Source organism: Aquarana catesbeiana, linkage group LG02 (assembly GCF_042186555.1).
Source record: "Aquarana catesbeiana isolate 2022-GZ linkage group LG02, ASM4218655v1, whole genome shotgun sequence".
Lineage (NCBI taxonomy): Eukaryota > Metazoa > Chordata > Amphibia > Anura > Ranidae > Aquarana > Aquarana catesbeiana.
The window spans coordinates 560,964,534-560,977,860 of NC_133325.1; the positions used below are offsets into that span (position 1 = coordinate 560,964,534).

Here is a 13,327-nt window from a genome sequence, read left to right on the forward strand (position 1 = left end):
TGCCCTCTTTTATTGGCTTGTGACTGTCTGCCTCTCCTTGTTGGCCTTCCAGAATACTAATGGCCTGCAGTGAGATGTAGCTGCACTAAGCTGGTATATATATATATATATATATATATATATATATATATATATATATATATATATATAAATATATATATATATAAATATATATATATATATACATATACTCTGATACTGCAGCTAGCAAAATCAACTGCCTGCCTGTAGTATGAGAACACCACCAATCTTCTACAGGTAGCTTTAGCTGAACACTGTTCAGAGGACGCACTACACTAACTTGTAGCTTTAACTGAACACTGTGCAGAGGTCGCACTACACTAACGTGTAAATAATGTAGCTGCCTGCCGTAGTGATAGGATCAGGACAACACCACCAACCTTCTACAGATAGCTTTAGCTGAACACTGTGCAGAGGACGCACTACGTAGTGATAGGATCAGGAAAACACCACCAACCTTCTACAGATAGCTTTAGCTGAACACTGTGGAAAGGACGCACTACACCAACGTTAAAATAATGTAGCTGCCTGCGGTAGTAATAGGATCAGGAAAACACCACCAACCTTCTACAGATAGCTTTAGATGAACACTGTGCAGAGGACGCACTACACTAACGTTAAAATAATGTAGCTGCCTGCGGTAGTGATAGGATCAGGAAAACACCACCAACCTTCTACAGGTAGCTTTAGCTGAACACTGTGCAGAGGTTGCACTACACTAACGTGTAAATAATTTAGCTGCCTGTGGTAGTGATAGGATCAGGAAAACACCACCAACTTTCTACAGATAGCTTTAGCTGAACACTGTGCAGAGGACGCACTACAATAACGTTAAAATAATGTAGCTGCCTGCGGTAGTGATAGGATCAGAAAAACACCACCAACCTTCTACAGGTAGCTTTAGCTGAACACTGTGCAGAGGTCGCACTACACTAACGTGTAAATAATGTAGCTGCCTGCCGTAGTGATAGGATCAGGACAACACCAACCTTCTACAGATAGCTTTAGCTGAACACTGTGCAGAGGAGGCACTACGTAGTGATAGGATCAGGAAAACACCACCAACCTTCTACAGATAGCTTTAGCTGAACACTGTGGAGAGGACGCACTACACTAACGTGTAAATAATGTAGCTGCCTGCGGTAGTGATAGGATCAGGAAAACACCACCAACCTTCTACAGGTAGCTTTAGCTGAACACTGTGCAGAGGTCGCACTACACTAACTTGTAGCTTTAACTGAACACTGTGCAGAGGTCGCACTACACTAACTTGTAGCTGTAGCTGAACACTGTGAGGAGGACGCACTACACCAACTTGTAGCTTTAGCTGAACACTGTGCAGAGGTCACACTACACTAACTTGTAGCTTTAGCTGAACACTTTGAGGAGGACGCACTACACTAACTTGTAGCTTTAGCTGAATACTGTGCACTACACTAACTTGTAGCTTTAGCTGAACACTGTTCAGAGGACGCACTACACTAACTTGTAGCTTTAGCTGAACACAGTGCAGAGGTCGCACTACGCTAACTTGTAGCTTTAGCTGAACACTGTTAGGAGGACACACTACACTAACTTGTAGCTTTAGCTGAACACTGTGAGGAGGACGCACTACACTAACTTGTAAAATCGAACTGAGAGGAGGAAGTACAGGGATTATAGCGGTGCCAGAACATACACGTTTCACTTGAGTAAAAACCAAAAGTATTTTATTAACAAAAAATTCTTAAAAGGTCGACATAGGATTCACAAGAACAAGGTGTGCATCATATCTAATGTATTTAAAAACAGTTGTGTAGCGAAATTTTTTTTACGAAACTTGGCCTAAGGAGCGTAGCGGCCAGTTCCGTAGGTAGGTATTTTGATGTCCGACATGTTTCGCCAGTGATGGCTTCCTCAGGGACAAATGTTTGATACCTATAGTGCTACAATTCAATCTATGGGAGAAAATTAACAATCAGGCAAAATTCTATAATCAAAGTTTAAACGAAAATGCATGTAATATAGGTGGATACTTAAATATGTTTGCGGGCTGTCAGACAAGAACCAACTGCATCCACCCAAAATGAACCCACACATGCCCCACGCACACAAGATGCCAGGTGGACCTCTCCTCCCCCAGACCTCCACAGCCAGACCCCCATAAGATGGTAAATGTGTACCTGTAGGTCACCAGGGACAGGCGCAGGGCACCCACAGCAAGTCCTCAAGCGCAGACTACCGTGGATAGCTGCAGGGGGCAGATAGAAGGACCTGACAGAGAATATCTCTAGAGAAAAAAATATATATTATGTTTTTAAAAAATGACATTTGTAGTGGGCTCTGGACAAACCTATAAGGGGCCCACTGGGACTCACATAGTCTCACCTATACTTACAGTAATTAAATGAACAGATAATATGCAGGACTCCGATAAACGAATAGTTAAGGGTATTATAAAATGGGTATAGCACTCTGAAAAAAATCAAGAAAAATTGATATATGAGACAATCTCATAAAAGTAGGTAAATACAACCAGCTAAATCTATAGGTAAATGATATAGACTGTATATATACTCAAAATTGTAAATCACTTGCACTTACCATTGGGCATAGTGCAATGAATAGAGCCGATGGCTGGTATGAAAGTCACAGCTGGTTGTAACACCCAATGTATCATGCTAAGAATTAGAAACGAAGCATGGAGTTAGTGAAAACAGACTGTAAAAAAGAGAGAGGGATTGGGCATTGCAGAGTGAAGTTAGAGAATAAATGTGCCTACCAACTCTGACCTTGCTGATTACCTGTGCCATGTGGTGTCGTGGCACAGGTATATCGATGATGTCATCTTTTTCTGGTCTGGTACTCGGGAACATCTCTCTAAATTTATAGAAACACTGGCTGTAAACTCATACAACCTTAAGTTCACGATGGATTGTAGCCAGAGGAGGATTACCTTTCTGGATCTGGAAATACAACTGGATCGGGATGGTAATCTTTCCTCATGTCTTTACTGTAAGGAGACTTCGGGAAATACTATTCTACATGCCAAAAGTGCTCATCCGAAACCATTATTAAACAGTATTCCATACAGCCAATATTTACGTAATAAACGCAATTGCACGCATGAAAAGGACTTTTTTGCGGCCTCCCGGGATCTCTATGAGAGACTAAAAATTAGAGGATACAGTCACAAATTGTTGAAACAGGCTTTCAACAAAGTGAAAAAACTGGATAGGACAAAACTAATATACTCTAACAAAAGCGCGGATGAATTCTAGCCCGTCCGCGTTATAACTGAATTTTCTCAAACATCACAAAGAGGTCAGGGACATTTTAAATAAGTTCTGGCCTCTCCTCACTGCGGACAATACCATCAAAAAATACATCAAATCTCAACCTCAGATTACTTACCGTCGTTCTCCATCTTTACGAGATAAAATCACTGCTAGTCATCATGCACCCAAATCTGACTCTACTTTACCAGCCTTTGGTACATTTCCTTGTGGCAACTGTGATATATGCGATTTTATCTATGATACACGTGAAACCCCGCTTCCAAATGGCCAAATTCATAAAATTGTATATCTGGCCACTTGTATGTGTGGCAGCTACTATGTCGGAAAAACCAAACGCCCATTTTGCGTACGGATTCGTGATCACATTAAACCCCTATATAAACGCAAAACTTCCACCTCAATTAACCGACACATCGCAGACTTTCACAACTTTGATCCCCATGTCATGGGATTTACAGCCTTGGAACATATCCCTGCACGTGCCAGAGGAGGTGATATAGATCAAAAATTACTCCAATTGGAGACAAAATGGATACATACTTTAGAAGCCACCAAATACCCAGGGCTTAACGAATATATCAGCTTTAAGTCATTTCTCTAATTTAGCCTCTATTATGGCTTGTCATAAGTACTTTATTAACCCTGACTATATTACATATACCTGCTGATTTGCTTTGCTCCTCCCGCTTGCTCGCCCTTCCCCAACTCAGGAGTCCGTCTTGGTCTGTACTGGACTTAGTTTAATTCTACATAGCTCGCTATTCCTTGATGTACAATATTGGACACAGGATCTAGAGGCTTCATTAAATGAATAACTTTTCTCTTTAACTTTCCTCTTCTTTGTAATATATATGTAGATAATTTTTCAATATTTCATTATATCTTTTAGTTGCTACACTATATGCTGTAACAACAGTGTAAGTAGCTTTGCGAGCTGTCGGATCAGAGTATGTGGGCACACGCCTGGCTTCCTGCCCCCCCTCCTTTCATTGTTTTTTCCTTCTTTCCTTTTCCTTTATTTACATGCCTAAGTGTGCAGGCGTTCCTTTGGGGCCTTAATTTGATCCCAGGCTTGCTCCCACTCATCTTCATCTTTCCCATCGTGTCCCCATATGGCCGGACGTGCTATTTTGTGCCTGGTCTCTCTCCCCCCCCCCTCCCTTTCCCCCTGCAGGACCCTTTGGGTATTCCCTGCCCTGTGGCCCCTGTGGTTTCCCATGTAGGGCGCGGGATCCATCTGGTGCTATAGCCTCATGTCGCGGATTTACTTCAGCTGTATGGACACCCAAGGGCATTGGTATCCCCTCTGCCCATTGGTAGCCTTTGCTCACTGGTGATCCTCGGATCATAACATCTTCCATGTATTGGGCTGCTATGTTTGGCCGTCCAATACAGCGCTGTGTCAGTAACGTGTTTACACACGTTACTATGGACACTACCGCTATGCCTCCTGGACCTTGTAGGCCCGGAGGCAGCTGCGAGTTGCACATGCGCAATGGCTTTATTTTGTCCGCTCACATGTGCGGTGACGTCAGACGCCGCACGTGTGTGGGGGGGCATAAGAACGCCAGCATCCCTGGCCTGAACACTCACCAGGGATTTACAGGACACCGCTTCGGTATCTGCTTTTCGGCTCGGTAGGCACATTTATTCTCTAACTTCACTCTGCAATGCCCAGTCCTTCTCTCTTTTTTACAGTCTGTTTTCACTAACTCCATGCTTCGTTTCTAATTCTTAGCATGATACATTGGGTGTTACAACCAGCTGTGACTTTCATACCAGCCATCGGCTCTATTCATTGCACTATGCCCAATGGTAAGTGCAAGTGATTTACAATTTTGAGTATATATACAGTCTATATCATTTACCTATAGATTTAGCTGGTTGTATTTACCTACTTTTATGAGATTGTCTCATATATCAATTTTTCTTGATTTTTTTCAGAGTGCTATACCCATTTTATGATCTATGGTACCCATAATACCCTTAACTAATCGTTTATCGGTGTCCTGCATATTATCTGTTCATTTAATTACTGTAAGTATAGGTGAGACTATGTGAGTCCCAGTGGGCCCCTTATAGGTTTGTCCAGAGCCCACTACAAATGTCATTTTTTAAAAACATAATTTTTCTCTAGAGATATTCTCTGTCAGGTCCTTCTATCTGCCCCCTGCAGCTATCCACGGTAGTCTGCTCTTGAGGCCTTGCTGCGGGTGCCCTGCGCCTGTCCCTGGTGACCTACAGGTACACATTTACCATCTTATGGGGGTCTGGCTGTGGAGGTCTGGGGGAGGAGAGGTCCACCTGGCATCTTGTGTGCGTGGGGCATGTGTGGGTTCACTTTGGGTGGATGCAGTTGGTTCTTGTCTGACAGCCCGCAAACATATTTAAGTATCCACCTATATTACATGCATTTTTGTTTAAACTTTGATTATAGAATTTTGCCTGATTGTTAATTTTCTCCCATAGATTGAATTGTAGCGCTATAGGTATCAAACATCTGTCCCTGAGGAAGCCATCACTGGCGAAACATGTTGGACATCTAAATATCTACCTACGGAACTGGCCGCTACGCTCCTTAGGCCAAGTTTCGTAAAAAAATTTTTCGCTACACAACTGTTTTTAAATACATTAGTTATGATGCACACCTTGTTCTTGTGAATCCTATGTCGACCTTTTAAGAATTTTTTGTTAATAAAATACTTTTGGTTTTTACTCAAGTGTAACGTGTATGTTCTGGCACCGCTATAATCCCTGTACTTCCTCCTCTCAGTTCGATTTTTCAACTTATTGGGATGAGGTGCCGTATCACATCGAGGGTCACCCAGTCACTTTCATTTTACACTAACTTGTAGCTTTAGCTGAACACTGTGCAGAGGTCGCACTACACTAACTTGTAGCTTTAGCTGAACACTGTGCACTACACGAACTTGTAGCTTTAGCTGAACACTGTTCAGAGGACGCACTACACTAACTTGTAGCTTTAGCTGAACACTGTGCAGAGGTCGCACTACACTAACGTGTAGCTTTAGCTGAACACTGTGCAGAGGTCACACTAAACTAACTGTAAATAGTCTAGCTGCCTGACTGTGGTACTAATAGGATCAGAAGATCACCAGCAATTTTCTTCAGGTAGCTGTAAATACTGTAACAACACAAGCCTGCCTGTCAGTAGGAAGATAATAACAGGAACGGATCTAGCTAAACTGAATACAGTGTATATATATATATATATATATATATATATATATATATATATATATATATATACACACACACACACACACAACACCTGGGATGCATATATATATACACAATACACTGTAAGTGCAGCTAACTGACTGACTGTCCTGCCTAATCTATCTAACTTAAATCAAATGACACTGTCTCTCTGTCTCTGTCTCTCAACGCCGGAACACACTACACAGGGCCGCCGTGAAGGCGGCCTTATATAGTGCAGGGCATGTACTAAACCCCCTGAGCCATAATTGGCCAAAGCCACCCTGGCTTTGGCCAGTTACAGCTCTCTCTACAGACAGCACTGTGATTGGCCAAGCATGCGGGTCATACTGCATGCTTGGCCAATCATCAGCTAGCAATGCACTGCGATGTCGCAGTGAATTATGGGCCGTGACGCGCCACACAAATTTGGCGCGAACGGCCCATGCCATTTGCAATTCGGCAAACTGGACAAACAGACAATGTTTGAGTCGAACATGGGTTCGACTCGAACATGAAGCTCATCCCTAGTCTCAAGCATTGGACCATCTTTTGGCAAAAAGTGATCATGGTGGCCCCCATGTAAGAGCAGAGGTTGGGGTTTGGTTTAATCCAAATGGACATTCTGGATCTGAAAAGTTTAAATTTAATTCCTGAGTATAACCACTCTTTTTTCGCATGGAGTCAATCCAATCAGTTATTTCCATCCTACAAGGAGGAGAACTTCTGGCATCAATCGACGTCAAATATGTATACCTCCATATGCCTCGCTCTTTCATTGCTCACTAGTAATATCTACTTTTCAAGGTGGAAAATCTTCATTTTCAGTGTGTAGCTCTGCTTTCTGGTCTAGCTACTGCACCTTGAGTATTTACAAAGGTTCTGACCCTCTTCTAGTCAGAATAAGGGCCCAAGGTATAATGGGTTATGGTTTACCTGGACTATCTGTTCTTGATAGTCCAGTCGGTAGCTCGCTTAGACCAAAGTATGGTCACCACATTCAACTACCTGGAATATCTAGGTTGGATTCTCAACCTAGGAGAAATCTTCTCTAAATCCATGAAAAAGGCTAAAATACTTGGGTCTGACCACAGATACATCCAGAAAAGGGATATTCTTGCTCCAGGCAAAGATCAGCGCCATAAAGGAACTGATTTATGTGGTTGAAGCAAGATGAATTCTTCTATTCAACTTTGCATGAGGTTGTTGGGAAAGATGGTGGCTTCATTCGAGGCCATTCTTTATGCTCAGTTTTATTCGAGACTGCTGCAAAACAGTATCCTATCGGCTTGGAACAAAGGGTTCAAGCTTTAGATTCCCAATGTGTCTGACTCCAAAGCTTACGGCCACATCACCCTGAAAGCACCCGATCTCATATGATCTTGGAGGCTAAGCAGGGTCGGGCCTGGTTAGTACCCGGATTGACCACCTGGAAATACCACGTGCTGTAGGCTGGGTACGCCAACACCTCAGTTTATGGTTAATATCCAAAAATCTGCAAAGGAGAAAATCCTTCCTTCAGTCACCACAGAAGTGGCCCAGATCAGAAATGGCCTTGCCCATTATCATTCTAGAAATTCAGGCTGAGCACTTGGTTCTGAGGGCCTGAATGTTCAGTTTATGGTATTGTCCTGCCAGGATTCAATCCGTCTATGCCACAGCAATGGCTTATATTAATCACCAAGGGGGAACAAGAAATTGTGTGGCCCAGAGAAAGGTGAATCATAGCCTATCTTGGGCAGAAAACAATGTACTTTGCCTATCGGGGCAGGCGGATTACTTGAGTCGCCAGCAGTTGTTCCCAGGAGAATGGTTCCTTCACCTCGATATCTTCCTGTCAATATGTCAAAGAAGGGGGGATCCCAGACATAAATCTGTTTACGTCCAGGTTCAACAAAGAAATCGACAACTTTGTGTCAAAAACAAAAGATCCGCTAGAATGCGGAACAGATGCCTTGCTATTCCTGTGGAATCGGTTCTCACTGATTTATGCATTCCCTCCTATTCTGCCTGCGTCCACGACTTCTCTGCAGGATCAAGCAGGAAGGGAAGTCAGTGATTCTTGTGGCCCCCAGCGGGGCCCAGGAAATCTTGGTATGCAGGGATCGTAAAGATGACAGTAGGAGACCCATGGACCCTACCGCCACGGCCAGACCTTCTTTCGCAAGGTCCAGTATTCCATCCTACTTTACAAACTCTAAATTTAACGGTTTGGCTATTGAGACCCACACTCTGAAGAAACGTGGGCTGTCAGGTTCAGTGGTTTCCAGCTTGGTTAATGCAAGGGAGCCGGCCTCCATAATTATATATTATGGAGTCTGGGAAGCATATGTCTCCTGGTGTGAAACCAGGGGTTGCACCCCAGGAAATAGGTCAAAGGTAGAATCCTTGACTTTCTGCAGATTGGGTGAGAAATAAAGCTGGCCTTGAGTGCTTCTAAGGACAGGTCTAGGCCTTATCGGTATTATTTCAACGGCCACTTGCTTCGCTTTCTTTGGTTCGTAACTTTATTCAGCGGGTAACACGGCTTAATCCCCGGTTAGGTCACCCCTGAACCCTTGGGACTTGAATTTAGTTTTGGCGGCTTTACAAAACAGCCCTTTTTTGGACCGATACGACATATTCCGTTGGTCCTTTTTTGACAAGGAAACTATTTTTTCTGGTAACCACATCTGCTGCAAGAAGGGTATCAGAATTGGCTGCTTTTTCTTGTAAAGAGCCATATTATTATTGTTCACAAGGATAAGGTAGTATTGCGTCCTCATCCTAACTTTTTACCAAAGGTAGTATCAGGTTTTTATCTAAACCAGGATATTTTTTTCAATTTTTTCCAGAACCCTGTTCTATGGAAGAAAAATCACTAAATTCTCTTGATTGGGTGAGAGCAGTCTACTTAAAGACGACTGCTCAGATTCGGAAAAACAGATGTTTTGTTCGGATTGCCTGAAGGTCCTAAAAGAGGACAGGCAGCATGGAAATCTACTATGCTAAATGGACTCGACAAGTAATCGTTCTAGCTTATTATTTAAAGAGGTAGTTTCCACCCTCTCAAATCAAAACGCACTCCTCTAGGGCTGTTAGTGCTTCGTGGGCAGTGCATCACCAAGCCTCCATGGCTCAAATCTGCAAGGTCGTAACTTGGTCTTCAATCCATACATTTACCAGATTCTATCAGGTGGATGTAAAAAGACATGAGGATGTCGCCTTTGGGCGCAGTGTACTGCAGGCAGCAGTATAAGTCCTCTGATCTCATGGTGCCCTACTTTTGTTGTGTCTCCCTCCCCTCAGTTGGCATTGCTCTGGGACAAATCCCACATAGTGATTACTATGGCTCTGTGTCCCGTGATGTACAATTAAAGAAAATAGGATTTTTATAGCAGCTTACCTGTAAAATTCTTTTCTTTTGAAGTACATCATGGGACATAGAGGTCCCGCCCCTCTTTCTAGTATACACATGTATTGCTTTGCTACAAAAATTAGATGCTACTGGTATGGGTTATATAGGGGAGGCAACTTGCTGTTTAGGGTGTGCCAATGTCCAGCACCTGAAGGTGGACTATAACCCACATAGTAATTACTATGGCTCTGTGTTCCATGATGTACTTCAAAAGAAAAGGATTTTACAGGTAAGCGGTTATAAAAATCCTATTTTTTTTACTGATTTTCCCCCACCCCCATGCTGAACATTTCAGAACCTGATGCCACTTTACTGATACTGATTGCTGAGTATTTTTTCTTTTCTTTTTTTTTTTTTTTTTTGCAACTTATTTTTATAGTTTGACTTTATTCACTAAGTAGAACATTATGAAAACAGCCCAGCAGGAAAAATACATCAACTGGAGCATTTTTTTTCACAATTGATCAATTTTTTGCAAATACATGGACAATTGTCCATAATCGCCGGTTTAGTGAATAAACCCCGTTTGTGACAATCTAAAGGCTAGGCAAGTAAAAAAGGTCAGTTATTGCAGTGACAATACCTGCACTGCATCTGCATGAATTTATATACATGTTGGAACAACTTGGAAGGGCAAATATAGGTAAAGGATCTGGGATTCACACTCCATCATCATTTTCTTACCTCTCTTTGCAGAAATACTGGCTTTCCAACCAATTAGGTATCTAGTCACTTGGTCACGTGACCTTCTGCTGGGTGTCCTAATTGGTTGTAAAGCCTTGCGGAACTCTACTTGTCAAAGAGGAGATCTTTCTAATTTGCCCACTGGCACATTATCTCCCTGCCTGCAGTTTCTAAATGAAAGAGAAGTGCTTCCACACTTCTCTTATAAACAGATAATAAAACAAATCTCATTGTAAAAATAAAAATTTAGTCTACCTTAAAACTAGAGAGTGTCAGTCAATAGAGCAGAGGACAGTGACAGTAGGGCAGTGGATGGTATCAGTCAGTAGAGCGGTGGACATTGTCAGTAGGACAGTGGATGGTGTCAGTCAGTAGAGCAGTGGACCTTGTCAGTATTACAGTGGATGGAGTCAGTCAGTAGACCAGTGGACCTTGTCAGTAGGATAGTGGATGGTGTCAGTCAGTAGAGCAGTGGATGTGTCAGTAGGGCAGAGGTTAGTGTCAGTAGAACAGTGGATGGTGTCAGTCAATAGAGCAGTGAACGGTGTCAGGGCAGCGGACAGTATCAGTAGGGCAGAGATTGGTTTCATTAGGGCAGTGGGCAGTGTCAGTAGTTTCTTATTTTAATTCAGATCAGGTCCAGTAAATGTCGCCCTTACCTCTCCTCCTGTCCACGGTTCCGGGGGTCTGCAAGGAAGGATCGTGGTCTACCTGTCACCTTTCCGTGACTGACGGGTTGCTGACCCCTGTATTAGGGTGTGCCCAGGCATGACCGGCACACCCTGTGCACACGCCTACGATCCCTGGCATTAGAGCAAGAAGATATATTAGTACTGGGTTATGAATATTTATCTCCTTGGCCAATCGCTAGAAGTTTTATTGCTAGTGGTGCATGCTGGGAAGGATATAAATATTTGGCTCCTGGTCTACTGCCAGGAATAGAGGCTGTGTTGGAGGTTTCTGCCTCCCAAGCCTACTGCCTGGGAGAAGGTGAAAATAAGACTAGCCATAGATGAGTCATTTGATGTAGGCACTCGATGTGGATGGAGGAATCCCTCCTGCTAAGCTATTCTATTCTGCCAGTGGAGGGACTTCCCTGCTGTCAGAATATACTGATCAGAACCTCCGGCTATAGCTTATCGGGAGAAATTTTTTCCAAGAGGCTGCTTGTACACAATGTGATTGATAGATCATCTTGTCTACAACCAATCTGCCCATCCATTGATCAACATTCGGCCAGTCCCTGCTAAACCAGCCAAATTTAAATCCATGTATGGCTGGCTTAAGAGTGAGCCTGTGTCTCAGGAGCCAGAAAGGTTATACACTGCCCTGCTGGAGGGTATATCCAGAAGCAGTAGAGTATGAAGTTAGCTGCCTGTTTAAAGCATCTTTGCTGCTGGAGAGTGTCTTTAACAACTAGTATAATCTGCTGCCAGAGGACATCGCAGGAGATTCTGGCTGCTTATTTTAGATGTACTTGTGCTGTCTGGTTGTGTTTTATCTGAAAAGTACAGATGGGGGGGGGGGGGGGGGTGTTACTAAAACTGGACCACACAGAATCTGGTGCAGCTGCGCATAATAACCAATCACCTGCTAACTTCAGCTTGTTCAATCAACCTTTGACAGTAAAACCTGGAAGATGATTGGCAAGGAGTCATTTCCCCAATAGGGACACAGACAGCAATCTAAACCTGACCAAGCATCTAACTCTTTCCACTCTCTAACAATTTTTTTTATTATTATTATAATACAGAATTTATTTAGCGCCAAAATATATATATATATATATATATATATATATATATATATATATATATATATATATAAAGGGAGACAGTACAATTACAACACAGTTCAACACAGAAGGAATAGGAGGGCGCTGACCATCTGAGATTCATAAGTTAAAGATCATTTACAACTATATGATGAGGTATGTGGAATAAATTATTAATTCCAAGCCAGCAGTGCATTGCAGCAGTGGATTGCAAGAGGCTGATAACAGGTCATAAATAAATACTTACACTGATGCATACGTTTATGATGTAATAATGTGTGCAGTGCTGCTTTTATTTGTGTTCTTTATACTGTATGTACCTGGAGTTCAGCTTTAGTAAAAACAATACTAGAAAAGGTGGCTTGCAGTCCCAGTTTGAACATATTCTGTTTGATAGCTTTTTTGTGTGCTGGGAATGCACTGTGCGGCATGCTCCCAGCACAAAGCAAGATATGCATATATGAAAAAAGCCCAGTCCAGTGGGGCCTCATATATGTATGTGTTACATCGGTGCGAAGGGGTTAAGAAGGTTGGGTTAAATTATACATAAAGTTCCCCTGCTCAACCTAAAGACTGATCTTCTTTATGCTATTGGCTACTGAGCTTACAATTGCTTGCTCATGGAAACGACCCTCTATTTCCAGTGGCGTCACTAGGTTTGGTGTCACCCGATGCTGAAAAACATGGTGTCCCCCCCACCAACTATAGTCCCCCCTCAGTACAGATCCCCCTCCACTAAGTATAGACCCCCCACAAAGTACAGACCCCCCTCATGTAGTATAACCCCCCTCAGTACATACGCCTCTCCATCAGTATAGACCCCTCTCTGTCAGTATAGACCTCCCTTCCTTAGTATAGACCCCTTTCCCTCAGTATAGACCCCCCTTCCTCAGTACAGACCCCTCTCATCAGTATAGACCCCCCTCCCTCAGTACAGACCCCTCTCATCAGTAT

The 13,327-nt window shown here is 42.9% G+C and overlaps 1 pseudogene; it reads left to right on the forward strand.

The window, feature by feature from the left end:
- The first annotated feature begins 7,856 nt into the window (after window positions 1-7,856).
- LOC141130234 (5S ribosomal RNA) lies at window positions 7,857-7,972 on the forward strand (annotated as a pseudogene).
- Window positions 7,973-13,327: the final 5,355 nt, after the last annotated feature.